The sequence below is a fragment of the Trachinotus anak genome, unplaced genomic scaffold (assembly GCF_046630095.1).
Source record: "Trachinotus anak isolate AG129_WGS33_773 ecotype Australia unplaced genomic scaffold, CSIRO_AGI_Tana_v1 ptg000007l, whole genome shotgun sequence".
NCBI classification, from domain to species: domain Eukaryota; kingdom Metazoa; phylum Chordata; class Actinopteri; order Carangiformes; family Carangidae; genus Trachinotus; species Trachinotus anak.
Window position 1 is genome coordinate 11629701 of NW_027273858.1, and position 13223 is coordinate 11642923.

Sequence of the window (13223 nt, forward strand, 5' to 3'; positions counted from 1 at the left end):
TCACTGTCATTCCTAGAGAGTTTGTGTAAATTTAAATGCGCTCAAGCGTGCTGATTCCCCCCCCCACCCCACCCTCCACAATGTATGCGTACAATGCCACCCCAAAGCCCATTTTCCTGAAATCCTTCTCATTGTTCTGCACGACCATACCACCAAACAGCTATTCATCTTTGGGGAATATGCTGTACAGAAATGTCTTTGTATGTGGGGCCTTTTTCTGTCGCTGTGTTCCATGTTTCATATTGCAGAATCTGTCCACCTATTTTTCATGGTTTAATATTAAAAAAAAAAAAACTTAAATGAAAGAAACTATATCCAACAAGATTGCATATTTATTTCACTGTAAAACACATTTGTGGGCTGATTTCAGCAAGATATGTATAAATGATTACCTAAAAAATGGGTTTCTCGCAAAGGGAATATTTTATAGAGGCTGTGTGTGTTATATCTGATTAGGTCATTTTATTAAAAAAAAGAAATTATATTGCTATAATCTATTATAGGTTTTCGCATTTCACTCTGACCCACAGAAAAGAGTATCAACCACAGAAAGGGCTAAAGACAATTAAATAAGACTTTGTAGATTATTTATGACAAGTACTTTTCCAGGATTGTGAGCTGGAGTAAAATGGAACAATAATGCCTTTAAGTGTGGAATATATCGGGACAGTAGTGCATGGCAATACCAGCTGACGCATTAAACATTAAAATAAATTACCTAACCTTTACAACTTGCAGTGCCAATAAGAGGAAAAATGACAGATCATGGGTTATTATTCACTGAGAGATCCTTTACATAATAATGATGTCATCAATAATGGCCAAGATATCGTGGCTCCTGCAGCTTTTAAAAAAACATTTAAGGGAAATACTTTTTACTCTTTTACTGTTTTAAATCAGTCCAAGTCCAGGCCTCAATCACTCAACTGGAAAAAAAAGGACAGAGTCTTTAAAAGATTGTGAGAGTGACAGAAAGAGAGAATAAAGGGTGCTCGCGGAAGAATAAAGAAAGAAAGAAAAATGTGGTACATTATATTTCTGGTACCAAATGGCACTCATGAGTCAATTTGCCAAATAATACGAGCAGAACTTGACTGAAGAGGTATCAGTGCTGTTAACATGTAAGGCTGTCGGTGACCAGTAGACGACAAATACATCTCATCTGACAAATAACAGAATTATCCTGAAGGGGGTTACAGTTAGTGGTGGTCTTTCATTTTGACTGTGCTGTTGGTAGAAGTCATCTTGAGTGGAGCTATGACTACAAGCCTGTAAATGTGTGTTTATATGCACTATGTTTTAATGCTTCCCTTTCCTTTTCTTTGCACACACTCAACAAGGTCACCAAGCTTAACCTCAGCCCTTTATAGAACTTCATTTACACACACTCAAGTGATATGATTTGCACACATTTAATCATGTGCATAAGAAAAGCTTTGTTTTTGTTGCATCTGTGGGGCACAGCATGTTTGCATGAATGGGCTCAATACTGTATCTATACATTCTTATGGGTTTGTGTGCATGGGCATCCAGGGTTTCTATTTTTTTTTTTTTTTTTTTTACATAAAATCTTATGTCTTGTCACCTGTGATGACAAATGGAGGCAGAATTTTAGAAATAACCATCTGAACATGTTGTCTTTTGATTCTTTGTCATGCAGTTTATTGACACTTCGGGTCCATATTATCACTGCTCCCTTGAATTACTTTAACTAAAATAGAAAAAAAATATCTTAACTCAAAGTCCACTTACTGGCTTTTATATGAACTCCTCATCAACGAAAAGAGTTTGCTTAGTTGTCATGGACAAGGGTAAGAACATTTTTAAAAACACTAGATTTATATTTTTCTACATATGATCCATGAACATGACAAGTTAAATTAGAATAAATAATGAGATGAACACATGCTTGGCAAATCATTGTTTAGTTTATATTACTTTTTGTTGTTTGTGTTGCTTGTTTGTGCGTGTGCCAAATCAAAACTTCTCACTGCCACCACTGCCGGACCTGCTGTCCCTCCAGTCTATGTAAAACTGAGCCCTAAATCCAATGTCAGGGCTCCTCAAATCCCAACATATCTTCTTTATCTCTAGAGGGGAGGCACATCTCTTTTGTGTGAGGCTCACAAATTTGTCCCTCTCTCGCCCTTCACCGTTTTGAGAAACTACCCTTTGTATGCTGTGAATGTGAAAGGCAAGATTTTTTTCTTCACTTTCCCATGATGCCCCCTGATTGATGCCTTCTGTTCACACTGATCATACATTATAGAACACATTACAGCATATTGTGCATTTGAGTAAGGGTCATTTTCAGAAAGCCGTTTACTCTGCCTCTGCAGAAAATCTTAAATAAATTTAATTGTCTGCATCCACCATCAGAAATGACTTTATGCGTTTTGCTTCATAATGAAGAGCTTTCACATCCATAAACTTAAATCACTGTGCACAGCTGTTGAGGTGTAATTAAAGCATTAAATATGTGAGCGATCAACTCCCACTAAACAAGATGACACCAACACCCCCGGCACAGAACTTAGAGGTGAACTACGGGCTGGCTGGGCTTTTCCTAAGACTAAGACCCACGCTTTCTCTCTTTCCTCTGTTTTCACACTCTCAGATGTCATTCCCATAAATCTCACTGGCTCGCCTCAGCACTAGTAGCTGAACTGATGCTAACACCATTAGCTGATGATTTAATGACACTGTAGATGAGGACAGTCATCCTCTTTCTATCATTCTCTCGTTTTTTTTTTTTTCATCCCTGCCTGCTGTCTGAGGATACAGGGAATCTGTGTGTTTTTGAGGATGAGGGTGGTGGGGCTCGTATCTCATCCACCTCCATTATGCCAAGGTCACTCCGTTGCTTTTCTTAATGCGATCAGGGAAAGTGTCACTTTTGCAGTTCTGTGGCAGTAAATAAGAACTGGCTCTAATTTGAATGTAGTGTACCAGAGGCCCTTTATGGGTTGTTAATTTAGTGTTTAAATACATTTAACAGTTGAGAGAGAGTACTGATTAGACCGGCTCTCCAAGTGAAGGCTATTTTTCTCTCCACTATTTCCACTGACTCGCTGTAGATTATTATTGTTATGATGTGACAGATGAACGCCAAGCTTATTTTGAATTAAGAGGAATTTCAAAGGCCAAGAGAGCAATAAAATTTGTAATTTCCTTAAATCATTTCTCCTTTATTTCTCCTCTAAATTCCTTATTTATTTACATATGTTACAAATAAATGGCTCCATGTAACTAAAATGCAGATTTTAAAATTAAAAAAAAAAAACAGGTGACTGGTGCTTGTCATACACCATCCCGTTCTGCGAGAAATTAAATTAACAATAAATTTGCAACAGCAAACAATTTAGGAAGCCTTTTTAATTAACAAAATGCAAAACTTACAATGTATTTTATTAGTGTTTCCTACAACTAAAGCACAGTTCATGTTTTTTATGTTTATGTTCAAGCACTCAAAGCACTTGGTTAAAGTTAAAGAAACACTGTGACCTTGTTTGTTAACCTCTCACCAAAATCACAATTGTTTTCCAAACCTTAACCAAAGTCCTTTTGTGGACTAAACCTGAACTTAACCTCCTACAGGACAAGACTGTCTGCCAGTAAAAATATTATTTCTTTTAGGCTACCCATGACCGTTCAACAAGCTTGACCACTTGTTTATTGTAACCATTGTCATGGTTACAACAATAAACAAGTGGTTAGCTTGGCCTTCTCATTTTGAGGAAGTTATTTTATCCAAACCATTATCTTTTCCTAACCCTAACCAAGTTGTTTTTGTGCAACAAACGTAACCAAACCACAACTGTTTCACAAACGTGAACCTCATTCTTATTATTGTTGCCGTGACAACAAAAAGGTCCAGCATGCTTGCCACTGGTACGCCCCCATATGTTGTGTCTGAGGGTAGGGACAATGACCTACATGGTCATTGGAGGACTTGTTGGCAGGACTCAGGATCTGAACTCTCAGGTGTCACAGTCCTGCACTTTGTTCATAAAGGGAGAACTTACAATCGAAAATGTTGCTACAGTACACAGAATCATATTTGGGAAAACAAGATGGTAGTACTTGAAAATGATTTCTAGACAACAGGGTTGCATACAAACCTATGTGTGATAATTCTATATCAATAATACATTTGCGCAGGTAATGTTTTAGGCCCAAGCTGTGTTCAGCCCAAGAGGATAACTGCTGACTCTGACTGGGGATATGATCGAGCAGGAAAACGTCCTGTGAGGAGCAGGCAGAGTTTGAGGACTCAAGGGAAGCCTCTCTTATATCTCTGGCAGAGGTCACCGAGGTAGTTGAAAAGCTCCTTAGTGGCAAGGAGCCAGGTGTGTATGAGATTCACCATGAGATGTTGAAGGTTATGGATAATGGATCAGAATCAGAAAAATGTTATTGATCCATGCAGAGAAATGCTTTGTTACAATTGTAAAACATGCAATTAAGTAAATCAGTAAAAAAGAAAAAGAAAAAAGAAAGTGGAGAGAGTCTTGTCCATATTGCCAGTTGGTGTTGGCCTTGGTGTTGGCCAGGCCGACTGGTGCAGCATCACCAGTAATACAGGTGTCGCACCAGACCTTTGTGGTGAAGAGGGACCTGAGCCAAGAGGCAAAGCTTTTGCTTTATCAGTTGATCTATGTTCTAAGCTTCACCTACAGATGAGATTGTGAATACAAGAGGCCAGAATAAGTTTCCTCTCTGGAGTGGCTGGACTTGCTCTTACAGACAGGGTAAGGAGCTCAGACATCCTAAGGGAACTACATATATAGATAGACTACATATCTCATCTGGCCTGGGAATGTTCTTGGGTCCCTCAGGACCCCAAAATGCTTTCGAATTCCAAGCATTTTGGGGAAAGGGATGCATGGACTGCTGCTGAGGTAGTCGAAAAACTCCTCAGTGGCAAGGAGCCGGGTGTGAATGAGATTCACCATGAGATGTTGAAGGTTCTGGACAATAGAATCAGAATCAGAAAAATGTTATTGATCCACGCAGAGAAATTCTTTGTTATAATTGTAAAACATGCAGTTATGAAAGAGAAAGTAAATCAGTAAAAAAGAAAAAAGAAAACGCGTTGAAAGGAGCCAGTTGAGGTGGTTCTGGCATGAGATCAGGATTCTGGGGCAGGAGGATTTCAAGGCTGGCAGGAAGCTGTGGGATAGTCCCTCAGGACCCGAAAATGCTTTCAAATTCCAAGTATTTTGGGGGAAGGGATGCTTGGACTGCTGCCACTGCAACCCCGGATAAACAGCAGAAAATGGATAAATTGAAGGTACAGGTATCTTGTTTTTGTTACTTTTATCTAGGAATTTTGTCAGAATTATTAAATGACAACATTACATAACACATAGGGCATATGTTTGTGGTAGCCTAAATCATACATATATTAACAGACAAACAAACTGACAAATTGCTACATTTGCAGAGACAACCTGAAGGACATGAGTCCACCAGCAACAACTGATAAAGTCCTTGAGCTTCTTTATTGTTTTCTATTATTTTTATACAACTCACTACTTTCACCCACTTCCTACACCACCTGATAGCACAAAGCAGCCCTGAAAGCCAATAAGGCCACCTCCACACTACAGATTTCTCCTGACACCTAATGCCAGTTATGAAATTGGTGGATAAGTTAATGTGTCACAGTAGCATTGATTTTTCATTTGCTTCTCGCTGCCCCCAGTCCCAGAGCCAGCCTGGGCCTTTCCTTCATGCTTCAGGATGGATTACTGTGGCCCCCTTTGAAACAGAGCATCGTAGGGTGACAAGGGAACCAGTGCGGGTGTTCATGAGAGGTGCCACACCTGATTACAGGTGACACAATACCACCGTCAGCCGCCGTGCCAGGAGAGATCAAATATCAAGATCAAGTCTTTCAGTGCAGTGTTAATTTACTCTGTGTCTGCCTATGCCAGTAAATGCTGCGATTTTAAAGCATTTCTTAATATTACTTCTATGAAATGTCTATTGATGTGCATATGTTTTATTTTCTTTGAACAGACAGATCTAAATATAATTTATTTTCTTTATCTGATCTATGAATTTTATTCAGTTCTAATGGTAAATAGAGGAATAGGAGAAATCTACAGTGGGGATAAAATGAGTGGTACAAGAAATCTGTGCCTGCTCCCTATGAAAGGAAAAATACGCTCACGTAACAACAACACGGTGCTCAATGAGCTATGTCCTCAGTTCCATATGAGATTGGTTAATACAAAAGCTTGCTGGTGAAAAACATTGTCCTGCTCCCAGTGACAAAGACAAAGTGCCTGTGTTTGGCGTACGCGAGTCAAAGGGACAGGTGACGACAGGGAGGGAGACCAGGGAGGGAATTTGAATTTCACATCTAGGAGGAGGCAGCATGTCATTAAAAACCCTAATTTCAGTGTCAGGTAGACTTACAGGTGATCCATCATCTTGTCAGAAGAATTTTATTTTATTTTCAAAGGAGTTCAAACCAGGCTTTCCTGACTTTTTACTTCAGTTCCAATTAGATTTCAACACAATTAACAAAAAAAGTCTAGACCCATGTGTATGGTCGAGAGATACCTGCTCACTCAAGCAGATCTGAGGGAAAACAATTTATAATACGAGTGAGTACCAAACATTCTGTATAAATGAGAAAGAAACATAATTCATATGAGTTATCCACCAGTAGAATGAAACTACATCATAATTAATTGATTATCACTACCTTCAGGTTAATATTCCACCATTGCACACAGCTACTGCACCGCTCTTCATGTACCACCAGCAAACTGCATATCAGCACCCATGAATGCCATTTATTGGTACATTTCTAAATGTTAACGCCTGTCAACTCCAATCTCTCCAAAGGAGGCGCTCGGGAAATAAAATGCATCGGAGGGGACCTGAGAGGAGGACACACGTTAACCCAGATAGGCTGTGACAAAACACCATTACCTTCTCCTGTTCACACAGTGACGTACAGGACAGCTAGTAGTCCCCTGTCCCTGGGAGGAATCCATCTAAATGAGACACACACACACATACACACACACACACACACACACATATGTTCTAACACTGTCTTTGAACAAGGACTGTAAACTTGGAAGTTTTCTGTTTCTAGGAGTGCCTATAAATCTGCAAAGAAAACACACATTGGTGTTTACAACCATAGTCTTTATAGTTGGGGTATTTTTTCATTTTTACATGAAACTCTTCCTGTAATGCATGTCCCTATGTAGACAGTGGGGGGGAGATGTACCAATACTACAATATAAAAATTATTACAAGTTAAAGTCCTGCATTCAAAATCTCAAAGTCAAAGTCAAGTAAAAAAGTATAAGTATCATCAGTGTGTCTAACATTATTATGTAGTTTATATCAGTGCATCATTAATACTGACGTTTTAAAATGTAAGCAGTATAGTGTGGAGCTAATATTAACTACTTTTTATACAACTGCAAAGTTAGATCAGTGGTGGGAAAAGTATAGCTACTATACCATAAAAAAGTTCAGACATATTAGCAACAAATTGTACTTTAAGTACTTAAAGTATAAAAAGTAAAAGTACTTGTTATGCAGAATACTGTTCTTATCTTATTTGATCATTATTATTGATGCATTAACATGTAAAGTGTACTTTGTTGAGTTTTATATGTTAAATAACATAAAATATAACACAAAACAGTTATCAAATAAATAAGTATAAAAGACCTGTGTATTGTAGTAGAGTTGAAGTATAATGCAGCATAAAACAGAAATACTCAAATAGGTATCTCTAATAGTTCTTGAAAACTCTAACAATGCATCATGTGTCAGTTACAGTAGTTATATTCCACCGTAGTATGCAGGATATGAACAAAGTGCTAACTCACTGACTGCGTTCTGTGATGAAAGAAAATGCATACTATAAAAGGCAGTCTCAGATCCCTTCCACCCTCCAGTGTGTCGATGTTGAATGGTGACAGACCTCAGATGGATGTGACACCAGCAGTCCAACCACACTGTGCTCCTGCTGGTGTCGTAACATGGATATATAACCACTGTCGTCCTCACACCAGGCTGTCTAAATGGACAAAAATGCCAGGGCAGCAAAAAATGGTGAACAAACCCAGGGCTTCATTAGCAGAATCTTCCCAGCATGCTTTGCGATGACAAATGATTGACTTGGAACAATATCTAAGGCGATCAGGATAAAGTACCAGCCATTTCAAGGCTCAGCAAAATTCAAATTCTAATTAGACCTTGCACCACATTCCAAATAAAAATGGGTCCCTAGGTGGTTTACCCTATCAGGTGTCTCTCCCAGACCACTGAAACAAAACGAATAAAGAAAATGATTAAAGCGATAACAAAGGCATAAAATTCAAATTATAGCAGCATCACATCTGGGATCTGTATGTCACTACACTACCATTTCTGCTCTCTCCCTCTTTTTCTCTGGCTTTTTCACACACACATACACACACAGCATTCCTTTCTTTCTGCATGAGGGCAATCAAAGAACAGGAAAAAAAAGACAGAGCAGGAGAGAGAGAGAGTGAAAAAGCAGGGAAATTAAAAGGTAGAGAGCGAGAACACAAATAGGCTCTCAGCTTTAAGGTTATTAATGACTCCTCAAAAATGTGCGACTTTTCCAATCTCTCTGAGAAGCGCTTGAAGGAGCCTGCAGATGAAGCTGACCTTCACAATGTTCTTTGGTCTTTAGTTAAGAAATTCACTCACCATTATGGCATCATTAGGGAAACAAGGATAAAATTACTCCATGGTTAATGACCTATAGGATCCCCACCAAAATTTGTTTCAGATCTAATAAAACTGAGCTTAACACACTCGAATGAATTATGAGGACTGCTATGCTGGGGTATTAAAATGTGGGGAAATAGATTTTCTGAAGCTAGGAGGACTGGACTTTTCAAATCAGATAGTAGAATGGAATTTTCTGGGCAATAAATTCTACCATGTCTCAATTTCATTTTTTTTTTTTTTTTACCTCAGAATTTTTCAGGCTATGATGGAATCTGTGAGTGGGATGGCCTCTAAAAATTCATTGCCAATTGCCGTCTCCTCCTCTATCCCCTTAAGGAAGATAGATTGATGGATGAATGGCTAAATGGGCAAATAAGTGGGGAAAAGTATAGCCAAATGAAAACTCAATGTATGATAGAAATAAATGATTAGATACACATAGATACTTAAAAAAAATCCCACAAGGCAAAGCAAAAAGGATGTGATAAGTTAAATTAAAAAAGTGCCCATAGAAACTGCATCAAAATCTGCATTGATGCTGATTATTTTATATGTTTACATTTTCTCTAGCTTGCCGCTAAATTTAGTACATGCCAAGCTGGTCATTAGCATAATGCAGGGGCAGTTGAGAGGACACACAAAAACTCATTAAAGAGGACAATGTAAAGCTGCAGGCGACTGTGCCTCTGCAAGACGCAGCACAGACACATGCATCAAAGTGTACAGGATAATACACACATGAAACTTTGCATGTAACATGATAAAAACTAACATGAAATTTAAAAAAAATGCCTATTTAAAAAACAGTGTTGGTTTAGTTTGGTTTGGTTGCAGCCCCAGAGAAGGGGTTTGTGAGCTAATGGCATTTGCTCTCTTTAAACTTTAATCTTTCCTATTAATTCCCTGCAACTGGAGAATGTGCGAGAGTTAATGTTCCATGAACGTGTTTCTCACTCTGCAATCTCTTCAAGCTAATTACCTTCAGGTGCTAAATGGGGGGAAATTGCAATCCATTTGGAAGGGAGAAATTTCACCTCCCCTTTGCCTATGTAACTGTGTGTGCAGTTAAAAAGAAAGAAAATCAAACATAAGAAGCCAGGTCTAGAGTACATTTAATCAAAAAATGGACACTCCGTGCCGAGCCCTGATTGGCTCTCCCCTTCCAAGGTAGCTTTGGGAGAGTAAATTGCTTCCTGTAGTTTCCCGCCTCACTGCTTATTTTGCAGGTCACTTGGAGGTCAGCAGGTGCAGCAGTGGACAAAACGCAGAGCAGATGTTTGATTGACATGGATCACACAGATTGGCAATCAAAATTTTCTGATGAGAAAGGAGAGGCTCACCGAATGGCCATTTTGAAGGGTGAACACCAAGGAGATGCGGAAGAAGTCAAAATACAAATTAAAAGCAGATTAAGTCAATGTGACAGATTCATGGTTGCTTGTACGGAACATTAAATCTCGGGGAGTGACATGGTATTCGTCAATGACAGGATCAAGTTGCGAGTGTACAAATGGTTCCCGAGTCAATCACTAATCAGTAACGCAGGATGAACAGGCTCATTGCAGACAAATAGCTTTGATAAGTTTTACCTTTTAAATAGGGGCCAGTCTGTGGAGGAGGGTTATGTGGAAAGGAAGTAGAGAGAGATAGGGTCAGGGCGAATGAACAGTGGGGGTTCTTCACTCTCCTCACAGGAGTCTGGAGCGTGGAGGGTCACTTTGTCCCCTGTTTGATCTTTGTCTTCAGATGACATGGCAGGAAATTAAAGATGAAAGGAGAGTCTAACTACTGTCTAATAAACACAGAGACAGAAAGCCCTCATTTGCTGCCACATATCCGGTCTGAATATGCAGGATCTGTGGGTGATCCGCACATAGACCTGGATTAGCCCAGCCCTTTTGTAAACAATATCCTCAAAGGAGCAGGCCCATCACACTGTGTCGAATGTGTTCTTATCAATACAACTTTATTTGTTTTTGAAGCCATTAAAAAAGTTACAAATTAAAAGCTGTGTATGTGAACATTTATTGTTTTTCTAACTCATTGCCAATGTCTTTTCATCATAATGCACTGTAAATGGTCTTTTTCATAGTCATTAGATACAGTGGCTGTGTTCAATTCATCACTGAGTATATTTTATGAGCACACTTAAGAGATAAAATGATTAGTCTAAAAAAAAGTCATATTCTAATTTATCTAACTAATTTCAATACTTCAAACAAAAAGGGAGTTGGTGTCCTGATGTACAATGAAAAAAAAAAAATGAAAAAAAAAACAGTAACGCAAATTTTTTTTTTCCCGGGCCATATTTTTTTGCGTCTAATAATAAATGAATTAGTAGTGGGGTGTACTACAAACAGTCCATATCTTAGACAAGCACTCATAGTGACAGCCCTGAGCTCCCACTGTGTTGAGGAATCTCCTACCAACAGCACTCCCTCCCATTTATCTCAGTGGCTGAGAGCAGGAAAAAGAGCACGAGCAGGGAGGCTGAGGAAACTTCAAAAGAAGAGCATTCAAGATAACTGCAGCTCTGTTTTTCTAGCGCCTTATAAAAAAAAAAAAACACCTCCACGCTGGTAACTAAAACCCAAGAAGCACAATAGCTTACACCCTGTGTGGCCTTTTGCTCGATCATTTCATGCAGATTGCTTGAAGGCATAAGTAAAACTCAAAGGGCTGCTGATGTTTTTCTTGGGTTTTTATTTTTTCTGAGCTGCTGTTACTGTTCTTCAATTTTTTTTATCTTCCTAAAATGCCAAAGCTATTTGGTTAAATCATTAGAGGTGTTATGGTCGTAGAAAGGCTCAGTGGAGTAGCATCCCTATGTAGTACTGAAAGGTTATTTTCTTCATGAACACTTGAGGGTCCACTGATCCCTTGTAAGTGTCTGTTGGAAAATGCATTGACATTTTACGTGAATGGAAAAACCCTCCTCAATAGACTCTCTTTCATTGCTCTTCAGGTTTCAGGTCATTATACCCGCAATAGGGGACCACTCAACCTAGTTTGGTATTACCTCAGAGAAAACCCTTATACTACTTCACTTACTCCATTCACAAATTTGGTTTGGAAGTGAAAGATATAAACCTCTGACCTGAAGAGAGAACATGTAAACATGTTTGTCTGGTGTGAGCATCACTGATTATTTTTTATAGCTTGAGTTTATGAAAAAAAATGTCTGACCATGCATTACTGTATAAATGCGTCAATTATTATACATTAAGCTTTAGTGATGTGAACCTTTGGTGATTTCCCTCACTTGTAAGTTTCTTTGGATAGAAGCGGCAAAATGTATAAATGTAAACATGTTTGTCAGTTGTAACTTTGCTAATAGATTTGTTGAAATTTTCTTAACATTCATATTCCAGAGTATAAATTATTGCATGCAAGTTGTTTCCACTTAAAAACAAACTTTGACGTTAGACCAACTCAAATATCTATATGTAGAAATTCATGTGCGCTCCATTCACATAGAATGTGCTTAAAAATAGTTATACGTTCAGAGGGCACCACTATGTAAAAAGATTCAATTACACCATGAGTCCTGCAAGTATTATAAGCAGAAAATACTTAGAGAATCAAAAAGATATGTACATTTTACTGCAGACGGGTTATAGTATTAATACACAATATTATTTAACTATTAATAGGCCTACTGCTTTATTAACATGTAAACAGCATTTAAATATATAGCTGGTCATGGTGCAGCTGACCCTAACCGGTTTAAATAATGTTAAATGGTAGTTTAAACATTAATGTAATTGTAACAATGCATTACATTGTATAAGCCCATGTTCTGAAGAGTCTTAATGTAATTAAAGCAGATGAATGTAGTGGGGTAAAAACTACAACATTTCAGTCTAAAGGTAATATAATGTTAAAATACTCAAGTAAAGTTCAAGCACATCGAATTCATACTTAGTTTTATTTTCCCAACTAAAAATATATAAGGTCATCCAAAACAATGCCTCACAAAAAACCTTTAAATTAGGAAATTCTTGCTAAGTCTGGTGTTGTGTTGATTGCATTACATTCCTCATATTTTTGGATGAAAAGAACAGTATCGGCTCCACAAGCGTATTTTTTTTTACTGAAAGGTTATTGCATTACAATATATATTACAGGGATTGTTGTGTCCACTCCATGTACATGAATTGAAAAAGAAAAGTTAAAGCAAAGTTTCTCTAATCAAGCAGGGTTCAGATGTAGTCACGGGCACCAATCTCCATAGACAAGTCCATTCAATGCAAATGCTGCACCTGCCATGAGTTGTAAAAGCTTTTGCGATTTCAGTGAAAACAGGGTTCACATCATTTGGAAAGGTAGACTTGCCATTTCACGCACCAGTATCCCAGCAATCCGTAAAGACCTGGAGACATTCCTCGACAGGATTACAATTTTACGATCACCAGGAAAACGACTTCAGAAGCAAAAAGTCATCCTTTCCATATCTGCTATTCTTACTTTGTCCCCCAAAT

At 38.3% G+C, this 13223-nt stretch overlaps 1 long non-coding RNA gene across 1 annotated transcript in view; it reads right to left on the reverse strand.

The window, feature by feature from the left end:
• LOC139622854 (uncharacterized) overlaps positions 1-13223 on the reverse strand; it is a 73255-nt gene that overhangs the window by 49173 nt on the left and 10859 nt on the right. The gene's annotated exons all lie outside the window — the stretch shown is intronic.